Source organism: Colobus angolensis, unplaced genomic scaffold, assembly GCF_000951035.1.
Source record: "Colobus angolensis palliatus isolate OR3802 unplaced genomic scaffold, Cang.pa_1.0 Scaffold198, whole genome shotgun sequence".
In the NCBI taxonomy this organism is placed as follows: Eukaryota; Metazoa; Chordata; class Mammalia; order Primates; family Cercopithecidae; genus Colobus; species Colobus angolensis.
In genome coordinates, this window is record NW_012115132.1 from 2,753,655 (window position 1) to 2,766,714 (window position 13,060).

General features: G+C 38.7%; 1 protein-coding gene across 1 annotated transcript in view; it reads right to left on the reverse strand.

Moving 5' to 3' along the window:
- The window catches only part of MAL2 (mal, T-cell differentiation protein 2), a 73,552-nt gene extending 66,148 nt beyond the window's left edge, over nt 1-7,404 (reverse strand). Inside the window, exon 1 of the mRNA XM_011941076.1 lies at nt 7,307-7,404. The gene's annotated coding sequence lies outside the window, so the exon portion shown is untranslated. The remainder of the gene's footprint in view (nt 1-7,306) is intronic.
- Between the last annotated feature and the right edge of the window lie 5,656 nt (nt 7,405-13,060).

The window sequence follows — 13,060 nt, forward strand, 5'->3', positions numbered from 1 at the left end:
AGGTATACTGTTTTTACTTAGATAATACGTTATTTGGGATGGGATGTCAAGGGTAGCGGGGGTGCTTGGTGGAAATAACTTTCCTCTACAAAAATTAAATTATGGACCAGGTGCCGTGGCTCACACCTGTAATCCCAGCAACTTTGCGAGGCCAAGGTGGGTGGATCACGAGGTCAGGAGTTCGAGACCGGCCTGGCCAACATGGTGAAAGCCTGTCTCTACTGAAAACACAAAAATTAACCAGGTGTGGTGGCACACTCCTGTAATCCCAGTTTCTTGGGAGGCTGAGGCAGGAGAATTGGCTGAACCTGGGAGGCGGAGGTTGCAGTGAACCGAGATCGCACCATTATACTCCAGCCTGGGCAACAGGAGTGAAACTCTGTCTCAGAAACAAAACAAAACAAAAACACACACACACACACACAACACACATACACACACAGACACACACAATTAACTTATGATCATACATTCCTGCAGTTTTAAGCCTCGGTGATCCCACATCCCCTCCTTGTCACACCAGTAATCTAAGAATAAAATCCAAACTCCTTAATAAGACAGAAAATCTCTCTGTATCTAACCCACGCATTCTGTGTAGCTTCATCAGCTCTTCTCCATTCCTCACACACTAGACTGAAGCCAAAATAAATATGAGGTTCTAATTGTGTCCCACATTCTCTCTCAATCTTTGTAAATGGCATGCACTCTATCTGCAGTGTTTTTCTCTATGCACCCTGTTTACCCTCAAACTCCTACTTATATTTTACATCCAAGTTTGGAAGTCGCTTCTTCCAGGAAGTCTCTGCTGAATCTCCTATGACGGACCAAGTGCCCTCCTCACCATGTACTTCTGCAGTACTGATTTAAAAATATGCAGCAAAAAATTATACTGTGCATTCATTACCTAGGTACTAATCTTTATTTCACAGAAAATTCTGGATGTGTGAGAGACAAGAACTTTCTAGCCAATCCTGTATCCCAAGCACTTTAAAAGATAATAGCTATTTAATAAATATTTGGTAAGTAAATGAAGGAACAAACTGACTTTGGATGGGATAAAAAATGCCCAGACAACACAAAAATGACCAAAAGCAATTTTGGTGCTAATAAAGCAATAAAGTATATACTGGAGCAATAGTAACTTCCAAATAAAAACAATTTGAAGTTGCACAGAATGTCAAGGAAAGCCTTTATTAGGTAGCAGTGTATCATTATAAAATCAGACTTCTATGGGCATGTACATATAGGTGTGTAGGCTTCCATATAACCCTATTGGAATTATGAAAACAATGATGAAAAGTACTCAGAATGATAGAAGCTTTCATGAAGCTCAAATGAGATAATGCACTGAAACATTAGCATTGTTACTGGCACATAATAAACAGTCAATAAATGGTAGGTAATTATATCATTACTGTTGTTATTTATGTCAGTAAAAAGCTCAGTGTCTTGAATCCTGTACTGCCCATCCCATTTCACTTATATTCTGGTATTGTGTATATGAAGTGACAACATTGCCAAATAAAATGTCAGAACTCTTCTATCCAAATTTATCTCCATTCATGATTCATTCTGAAGGTAAGAGTGTGATACTCTATTGGGCTATTGAAAAACTGTTTTCCATTGTTACTGGAAACAGCTGCATTCCTGACACGGTGATTGTTTGAGAATGTAAAAGAACAGATCTGCCACATGGGTGGTACAGTGCATTGCATTTGAAACCTTCACAACTTTTCCCTAGGCCCTTAACCACTACCCTCCCGCCTTTTTTTCTAACATATTTTCTGTATCCATCCTGCCTCCCCTCCCAGTGCCTGAGACTTTCTTCCTGAAGTCCCCTCATTTAATGCAAGCTCTGCATTTCACCCCGGGCCAACTTTCCAGACATAAAACTTTATCAGAAAATCTCCTTTGCATCTCAGATTTCACCCTTTTAGTTATTTTCTAAATTTGTTTATTTTAGTTATTTAGTTATATCTAAATTTGTTAAATTTAGTTATTTTCTAAATTTGCCTAAATCTTTCCTATCTTCAAAAATAAAAACAGGTAGGGCACAGTGGCTCATGCCTGCAATCTCAGCACTTTGGGAGGCCAAGGTGGATGGATCGCTTGAGCCCGGAAGTTTGAGACCAGCCTGGGCAACAGGGTGAGACCCTGTCTCTATAAAAAATTTAAAAAAATTAGCCAGGCATGGTGGCGTGCACCTGTAGTCCCAGCTACTTGGGAGGGTGAGGTGGGAGAATCACCTGAGCCCCCGGGAGGTTAAGGTGGCAGTGAGCCATGATTGCACCACTGTACCCCAGCCTGGGCAACACAGAGAGACTCTGTCTCTAAAACAAAACAAAACAAAACAAAAACAAAGAAGCAAACAAAAAACACGAATCTCTCTTTCTAGCTATTAACATTTTTTTTTCTTTCCATTGCTGTACACTTCTAGAAAAAGAGGCTTGTATTTTCAGTTGTGACTTTGTCATCTCTTCTTCATCTATTTCAGTTTGCTTTCGTATCTTGCTATTACACTCCACTGCTCCTGTTAAGGTTTATCACTAAATCTAACCATAAAATCACTAAATCTAACCATTAAAAAAAGTTCACTGTATTCTACCTCTGCAGTATTTAATTTATTTCCATGACTCCCTTCTTTCCTACCCTTCTGGCTACTCCTTTTTAACATTCCTTGAATTTTGGTGTTCCATGGTTTTATTCTTGAACCTCAACTTTTTTTCAGTCTATGCTTCCTAGGAGACCTCATCTATTTGCACAATTTTGACAGCCTCTGCCATGCATGCAGATAGTTTCCCAATTTATATTTCCAGCTGAGCCTGTTTCCTGAACTCCTATATATCTAATTGCCTACTAAATATATCCATTTGGGTGCTCATGGGCATCTCAAACTCAAACTGCCCAAAGTCAACTTCATATTTTCTCATAATTTTGCTCCTTTTCCTATATTACATAGCTTGGTGAATGATGCTGTTACTGACTCAGTAGATCAAGTTAGAAACCCTGCTCTTTTAATGTAACATATAGTCACTAAATCTCTATGTCAGTTGTAGAATTCAGAATGATAAAGAAGTAGTCATTGTTTCTCAGAAGCTAGAACTCTAGTTGGGGAGACGTGCTTACTAGCCCCATCTAATCCATGTTGCAATATCACTGAATTTGTCTCTTTACTATCTCTCAGTCAGTTATCTCCTCTTCAATCCTGTTCAGTGACCTATTTTTAGATAAGCTCTTTGCCATCTTTGCCCTGTAGAAAAAGTTAATAACTGTTTTTTTCCCTTCTATCGATATTCATCCTTCCAATGTATTACTCTTTCTGCTCTCAGTGGGAAGTACGTAGTACTCTCTATCCTTGATATACCCCCTTACTCTCTTTCTTGTACTCTGAAATCTTAATGATCTCAGACCCTCATCTACATAGGAACCTCATCTCTTGTTCAGAAAGGATTTGAGTCTGCCATAATCTCCTGGGCTTTGATTCATATTGCTAACACTCTCCATAGTCAATGTTTTCCCTTTGACTCAATCTGTTGTTGGTCCCATCTTGGACCCATCTCTTCATTTTATTCTTTTCTGTGGGATATATCCCATAATCTGCATAATGGAATTTACTTCTGTTGACTCCATTCCCAAGGAACCATACTATCCTTTGCTAACATCATATCAACATTTCAGGATCAGGTTTTGAGGGGAAAATAATCCTATGAGAGTCAAATCTAGACATATTTTGTTGTGAATTGATGGAAAAGTTCATATACCTGCAGAAACTTTGTTCATAATTCCAGGGGAGACTCTTCACTCTAGCAGGTGCCTTTGATACCTACATTACTGTGCTTTGGCTCATTTCTATACCACCCACAGATGCTGGGAAAAGCTCTCTGCCAGTTCAAACTCCTTAGCTTGTTCTGATATCCCTTGACATCATGTCCCAGGGTCCTCTAATCCTGAGGGGCGTTCTCAGCTTGCACAAATGCCTCCCCATAAACATGAGGGAGTGAATACTCACAGACTCAACTCTCAACCATCAAGATCTTGCTTCTGGATGATAAATTCTCCAGCCTTCCATCTTGCAGATTCTTAAGGGGTTATAGCAAGAACTAGTCTATTCATCCACAGCAGTAATTTTGAAACACACTTGTATTGATTTTTTTCTTCTTCGCCATCTTATTTTCCCCTCTCCTTCCCTTCTGCTTCTTGAGATTACTACCATATAAAACAATGCCTTGAAGTTTTTGTCCAAGGCTCTTGTCTTGTGGGAAATTCAAATGAATACACTTATACATTTAAGATCATCTTATGAATCTACAAGATTAGTGACTCTATACATCTAAGCAATATTTTGTTCAGTTATCTGTTTTTGGACTTAGGAACATCTTAGGTTCCAGATGTACAATAACAATAGTGGTGACTAATAATGTTATATCTGAAAGATCATAGTAGTAGGGATCCAAATCATATGCAGTTTTAACACCTTTTTTTTTTTTTGAGACGGAGTCTCGCTCTGTCGCCCAGGCTGGAGTGCAGTGGCGCGATCTCGGCTCACTGCAAGCTCCGCCTCCCGGGTTTACGCCATTCTCCTGCCTCAGCCTCCCGAGTAGCTGGGACTACAGGCGCCCGCCATCTCGCCCGGCTAGTTTTTTGTACTTTTTAGTAGAGACGGGGTTTCACCGTGTAGACCAGGATGGTCTCGATCTCCTGACCTCGTGATCCACCCGTCTCGGCCTCCCAAAGTGCTGGGATTACAGGCTTGAGCCACCGCGCCCGGCCTAACACCTTATTTTAGTCATTTACCAAGAGGTCCTCATGAGTCTTTTGCTTAGCGGTATTTTTAGATGAGTAAAAAACTCCTTTTTCAGGTTAGAGTTAATATAGACTATTATCTTGAACTGGTAGCATTGTTACCCACCAGATAACTACAGCATAAAATTAAATGCAGAAACCCTAATATAAGTGGAAATCATTTTACCGATACCATGTTTAATTAGAGTTTTAAATATATTTCAAAAGGATTTTTTGGAAGTGAAATGAATATACCCAGGGGCCAGGGACCAGACTGCACAGAATCCAGGACCCCTCAGTTCTAGGATCAATAATGGCAATCGGCCTTAAGCTAGTCTTCCTACCCTGTCTTGTCCTCCTCTAATCCTTTTTTTTTTTTCAGCATGGTGAACAGAGAGAGCTTTCTGAAACATAGAACCAATCAAATCATCCCACTGCTTTCAGACTTTAATGACTGGCTTCTCATTCCCATAGGATGAAGTCTACTTAGTATAACTTATGATGTTCTTTATGAGCTATTCCATGCACACCCCAACAGACTTCTCTTTTACCTTATCCCCACCATTATTTTTATTCTAACTTCAAACCAGGAAACACTTTTCCTAAGTCTTTAAATATGCCATGCTCTCCTTTTCTTGGACCTTCGCACAAGCTCTACCATCTGCCTTCCTTATATCCTTCCTTTTTCTTCATCTGGTTCATCTCAGTTAAGGTTGTTATATTCTCTCAAATTACTCTGCTCAGCCTGCAAGACTGGATCTTCATTTGTCCTTTAACAACAACCCATTAACTTCTTTTCTTGCAATTAATTAGCTTTCACCCTTTGTGTAATAGCCTGAATAATGGTCCCCAAAGATATCCAGGCAGTAATTTCCAGAACCTGTGAATGTTACCCTTGTATGGCAAAAGAGACTTTGGAGATATAATTAAATTAAGGATCTTGAGGTGAGAAGATTATACTGGGTTATCCAAGTGGGTCCTAAATGCAATCATAAGATTCATATATGAGAAAGAGAGAGGAGATTTGACACATAGAAGAAGGCACTGTGACCATTGAAACAAAATCCAATGCTGCTGACTTTGAAGACAAAGGAGGAGGTCCACAAGCCAAGCAGTGCAAGCATTTCAGCTCTTGAAGCTGGGAAAGTCAAGGAAACACACTCCCCACTAGATCCTACAGAGGGAGTTTGACCCTGCCTATACATTGATTTTGCCCAGGGAAACTAATCTTGGACTTTTGACCTCCAGAATTGCGAGAAAATTAATGAGCGTGTTGCAAACCAGTAAGTTTGTGATGATTTGTTACAATAACCAAAGGAAACTAGTTACTGTAACAAATCATCATCCAAACCACTTATGACCCAGTCACTTGGGTTCCATGAGGAGAGATTTTCCTTGAACACTCCTGGCCTCTTTCCCCACCTTTATCCCTTTGAGTTTGGTGCATGGGTAGATGCTATTTCCTGCCATAGCACCCTTCACTTACCCCTCTCCGTGAGCGCATCCCTGCCTCATTACCTGGATCATCAGATTTGTCAGGACAGGGTTTGTTTTATTCATTTTGGCATCCTTAACTTTTTGCGTGGGGCATGACATTATAATGAATTGTATGAAATGCAACATATTAGATTACTATGACTTGAATGTGTCCTCCAAAGTTCATACGTTGAAAACTTAATTCCAAATGCAAAAAGTGTTGAGAGGTGTGTGATGGTTAATACTGAATATGAACTTGATTGGATTGAAGGATGCAATATTGATCCTGAGTGTGTCTATGAGGGTGTTGCTAAAGGAGATGAACATTTGAGTCAATGGGCTGGGGAAGGCAGACCCACCCTTAATTGGGTGGGCACCATCTAATCAGCCGCCATATAAAAAGCAGGCAGAAAACACTTGAAGTGATGAGATGGGCCTAGCCTGCCAGCCTACATCTTTCTCTATTGCTGGATGCTTCCTGCCCTCTAATATCGGACTCCAAGTTCTTCAGTTTTGGGACTCAGACTGGCTCTCCTTACTCATCAGCTTGCAGATAGCCGATTATGGGACCTCGTGATCACACAAGTTAATCCTCTAAGAGAACCTTGACTGATACAAGGTGGGATATTTAAGAGGTGATTAGGTCATGAGAGTTCTGCCCGCATGAATGAATTGATGCCATTATTCTGGGGGTGGGTTAGTTGTTGAGGGAGTGGATTGGAGTGATAAAAGGATGAGTTTGGCCCTCTTCCCTCCCTCTCTCTTTCTCACCAGCAATATGTTGCCTTTTGCTAAGTATGACACGGCAAGAAGACTTTCCACAGGTAGGCCCTTGGATCTTGGATTTCCTAGCCTCTAGAACTGTGAGCCAAACAAAAATCTATTGTTTATAAATGATCCACTCTCAGGTATTCTTTTTTAGCAGCACAAAATGGACTAAGACATAAATCATTGGCAGTTTCATAATATTGAACCTAACAGTTCTCAACTAATGTGCATTAAATATACACATCTAAGGAGAAGAGTATTTTAAATGTCAGGGACTTGCCTTGAACCCAATTTTCACCTCCTGCAGTCCTCTAATCAAAAACAGATCACGTGTATGAGGAAGTTCCACTGCTAGAAGCCATTTTTCTGCAACTTCTTGCCCTGTGAATAAAATAGCCACACCTGGAATGTGAACAAAGACAGACTTATTAAAAAGAAGTAGGAGTAAGGATCTCATCTTATAAAGTGTTTTTCTAGAATTATTTCATTAATCCTGCCAATGGCCCTGCAAGTAGATTATATTTTTATTCTCATTTTACAGATCAGGAAATCAAGCCACAGAAGTTTAAGTAGCTTGCCCAGGGTTGTGTTTCTGGCTAGTGACAGTGATAAGATTCAAGCTCAGTGTGACTTCAAACCCATTGCCTTTGAAAAGCACCAGTCTTGGTAGAGGCATTAACAGCCCGAGGGAACGTGAAAAACTTGTGAGTGTCTGTCAGTCTGTCTGTGTCATATGGAAGTCTCCGAGGTAGAGGATACTAGCGAGGGAGAGTCAGTGTCTTGAAATTCATGAAAGGAATTCCTAGAGTGGCTGAACACAGGAAGCCTCACTTTTTATGAAAAGTACATGGTTCTGCTGGTAACTATTTATCCTGCAAAGTAGTAAGTTATGTTTTCTGGAAGCATAGGAGCTGAAAAGTATTGCCAGAACACTGACATTTTACAAGACCTGTACATTTAAACAGTTCATGAAGGTCATGGGAAACAAGAGTCAAAAAGAGTGGGTCTGTTTGAAAATAAAATAACTGTATACCAAGCTTGTTTGGGGTACTAATATATTATTAAGGTAGAACTAACACATTTAAATTATTATCCTGTCATTGTAAATAAGATTTTAGATCTTATTTGTATTTCAGACAATTTCCTAAAATCCATTACTTGGCCAAATCACATTTTAGTGAAAATATGATAGGTGAGTTTTGAATAATAAAGCTGATGACTGTATCTCTGCCTTCCTTGCAACTTGAATTCAATAATTGAGAAATCAAGGTTTTTGTTATAATGAATACTGTTGACATAGCCTTTTGAGATATCATGCACGATGCTGGCACATTTCTCATTGTAAACATTTTAAGATATAAATTTCTAAGATATTTCATTCTGGTGTTATTTAGTTGAGCTAGAAAATACCAAGAGACCAAGTTTACATGGCAAATGAATGACGCCAAAAGTAAGGGAATGGGCTGTATCTGATCTCACATGGCATGCTTTATCATGGAGCAATATCCCTTTTATTATTGAGGGAAGCACTGATGTTCAGGCTTTCCTTGCAATGCTCACTTGCAATTTTCTTTCTTAACATTCTAGAAATGAGATAGATGTGAGGGGCCCTCAGGATTCACCTTTCTCATAGGTATAACACTGTGCAAGTTAAATAGAACTTTTGATTTAATTTAGTCAAAAGTGGTACTTGTTGAAAGCCAGCTATTTACAAGGCACATTGATAGTCACTGCAAATAACTAAAGCTGCTGATAGATTACTACAATTTAACCTATTCTTCTGGAGTGCATCAAAAGTAGAAAGGATGAACATTCATACTTGGTGTTTGTGATTGTAAGTGGAGCTTATTCAGAGGAGTCCATGACCATGGAATCATTAGAATGAGGAAATTAGTAAATATTTATTGCATAGCCATTCTGTGCCTTTCTTTAAACACAAGCCCCAGATAATTAATTCAGTGGTATTCAGCATATAGTTTAGGGCTCCTGTCATGTACCAGGCATAAAGCCCCAAGTCAGCTCGGTTTCCAGTGCTGGATATTTTCTCTTCTACACTCTCTTCTCTCTTTTCTCCACCTTCCTGTATGCCCAGGAAGTTGGTCTGTATAAGTGCCACATAAAGGACTCCTTTCCTTTCAGGCTGTATGTATGATTGGTGACCACCAGCAGGAGACTGAAATGGGGAATGCAGTCAAGTCAGGATATTTATTACTGACTTCTTCCCTGGGAGGTTGCTGCAGGCTGTCTGAGCCCCCTGAGCAAATTTTACTGCTCCTTTTAGGTAGCCCTCTTTATACAGTTTCTAAATTCCAGTATCTTCTCCCTCCTTTATCCACTTTAGGCATTAGGGTTGGCCTATTATGGTTAGCCCTGAGATACTGCAGTTTTCTTTGTGGTTTCTCTTACCCAGCCCACACCTTGTAAATGGTACCTTTATTAATTTGTCCTTAAATGTTGCCGCATGTGTGCCATCTGTGTCCTACTGACATCCAAATTATACAGTTCCTAACCTACCAGGTGAAGTGGAGCTTTCTGCTCACCTACAATAAACATCTGTTTAGTTAAGCCTTATTAAGTTTAGCCCAAAACTGTCTCCTTTCAGATTTTAAGTTCAGCCTGAAGTTTTCTCTGAATATAGTAAACTGAAATCTAACTGGATGTATAAATGAACTATCTACTCTGGTGCCAATCACCAAATTTTGGCCAATTAAAAGTGGCCAACCGTTCAAATTGGGTTCAAATAAGTCAAATGCCAAGCTGCAACCAGTCCAGTTGTTTGTGTACCTCGCTTCCATTTTCTGTACGTCACTTTCCCTTTTTTGTTCATGTATCTTCTTCCACCATGGGGCTGCATGCACTGAAGTCTCTCTGAGCCTGCTCCAGCTCAGGAGGCTGCCTGATTCGTGAATCATTCTTTGCTCAATTAAGCTCTGTTAAATTTAATTTGCCTGAGATTTTCTTTTAACAGCCTCTGCAGTTTGGAGGTTAATTTGCAATGTAGCTGTATTTACTTAGTACAGCCATGAGCCAGCTGAAAGAGTGTGAAGATTTTAAAAATATGAATCTAAAGGATTAGAGGAAACCATACCAAGTAGTACAGATCTCTCTAAGGTAAAAGAATACATTTTGGAAGAATGAAGTGTGTAAATAGGCTGAATACTTGAAGGATGATCAGAATTTGATATACTTGGATGCAGAAGAGTCTGCAACAGAGATGACCTTCCTTAATAGCTCTTTGAAGAGTTAGGACTTAGGCACGAGGCATTAGGAGATGTTCCTCCTGACCCGTCTAGAGGGGTTCTGCTCTATATGCTGAGGGGGCATGGCTCTCCTGCAGGTATGCCTAGATAAATATCCAGGAAACATTTTTTTGTCTTCCATCTCTATTGTTTACCTTTAAAGGGAGAATAGAAACTTATTAGAATATAAAGCAGACTCAAATGGATAAATTAAACATTTGCCAGAAGTTTGATCTGGGTCAGTTTAATTCAGATGGATGCTTGCACAATTTTCAAACTACTAAAGCAAAAACACTGGGCTTTGAATTACCTTTGACATGGTTTATTATTATTTTTTGCTTTGTTCACAACACATAGTTCAAACCTTCACATGAAGTGAAGGCTCAGTAAACATTTATTGAATGAATAAGCCAGTTAATGAGGTATAAAAGCACAGATTTTTATATGACTACAGATTTAATTTTTAGGTAAATGTACTAGAATTTATTCAAGTAAATTAGAGATGTCCATAAGGTAATCACCTTGGGTAGGCATAGGAAATAAACCAAAACAATTTCACCGGTGTTCAAAGTATCTTTTCATACCTCTTTCACAGCCAGCTACATATTCCTTAGAGAATGACACATCTTAATCCTCTACGAAAAGATTTAATTTTGTTGATACTGTTAAATATCAGTGTCACTTTTTGTGTGTAAGGTGAGTGATCAAACTAGATAGCTTTATATATATATATATGCACACATATATGTATAATATGTACAATATATATTATGTAACATACAGATATAAAACAAAGTATAAATTTAAAGTAATGATAGCTTTTTTCCTGATAAGCCTTAAATATACTTAGAAATAATCAAATTCCAAATATACTGATTCTAGAAATATTTTGAGCAATGTCAACATTGGAAAAAAATTAGTATATATCTTCCTCAGGTGATTACTCTAAAGGATAACAATCTTTTGAATTTTTAATTTCTAGCCTGTTTGTTGAATAAGTGGTACTGTGCAGTTCCTGGTACTTGGTAAGGATTCAGTACAAATTAGTTGAATGAAATGAAATTTGTCCACAGGCTAGAGCTTAAACTACATGAGAGCAGAATTTTGGTCTTGTTAATCTCTAGTCTCAATACTGTCTGGTATGATACCTTTCATAAAATAGGTGTTCAGGTAAGAACAGCTTATAAACCAAAAATAAAATTCTAAACCCCCCAACTAACTGAATGGACCTCTCTCTCAGCCAAGAGGATTCCAAAGAAACCTGAAGAACTAGTTCCGGCCACGACAGGAAGAGTGGGTTGGAAATGCTTCATTATACCCTCTCCCTTTTGGAGTTTAGACACAGCTGACCAGCCCTAACATTAAAATGGAGATCCCAAGACTGACAAAGTAGACTATGTGTAGCAATAAGATATCAAATTCCAATCTGACTCTAGTATAACATCACATGGCAGATAGCAACCCCTGAAGGAAAATGAAGTATTTTGTCCCAAAATGTATTTCTTTGACATATTTTGAAATTGCCCTGCAAAGCTGTGTCTTGTGGGGGAAATTTATATTCTATCAAGAATCCTTTTCCCTTTCCGGGTCTTTTTCTGAAGAGATTAGTGGAGACTCTAACACCAGTTAAATGTCTGAATAGGAAACATTTGCTATCTACTGCCTCTAAGAGTGGCCACTTATGAGACTTCATCTATGTAATAAGAACCTCGGTCTCCACAACCTCTTAATCCAGTCACTCTATTGATTCCATGCTTTTACGTAATAACTCAACTTTTTCAACCAATTGTCAATCAGAAAATCTTTCAATCTGCCTATGACCTGAACCCCCATCTCCACCCACCACCTCCTCTTTGAGTTGTCCTGCCTTTCTGGACTGTACCAATGTATACCTCACATGTATTAATTAATGTCTCAGGTTTCCCTAAAACATATAAAACCAAGCCATAACCCAATATTAGGCACATGTTCTCAGGACATCCTGAGGCTGTGTTACAGGTTCATAATCCTTAACCTTGGCAAAATAAATCTCTAAATTGGTTGACACCTGTCTCAGATGCCTTTATATAATCTATCAAAAATTGTTACATTTTGGATTAAATAAGAAAATGTATACCAAAAAATTTTGCAGAATGTTTACAAACTCCATGTATGTTAGTTAGGGTATTTTATTAGGACCTTCCAGTTTAAGGTGATGTTGGTTGCAGATGGCAGTTTGCCTGGCTAAATGTTAGGCAGAGATCAGAAATATGTAATAAAAGTATTGGGAAGGTAAAATGAAAATTTGGTCAGTATAATGTTGGTCAATATAATTTGAGAAGTTCTCTGTTAAAATAGAATAGACTTGAGTTTAAGAATAAAAATCAATATTGTCCTTATGTCAGAATCACTTCATTTGCATATTACTGTTCACATGAGCCATGTTTTTCCATCCAAAAATGCTTTTAATACCCAAATTAACTCTTGGTTGGAATTCTAGGCTTGGAAATTAGATAGAAAAAATCTTTCTAATTTCATCTCAGTTTTCTAGACCATGATCTTTTACAACTTTATTATAAATATTGAATAAACATGAAATACAGTATCAAAAACAAATTAATTTTATTGGATGTGTGCGCTCAGATCATTCAGCACATTTCTAGATTTCCCAGGTCTTAGCCAAACTTTTACACGCAGAAGAATAGAAAAGAAAAGACACCTTCTCCAGCTTGATGTCTTAGCATGGGAGCAGGGAGGAATGGGACTAGTGTGTGTGCTCCCGAGCCTGGTAGATGGACTCAAATCCTGCCTTGGCC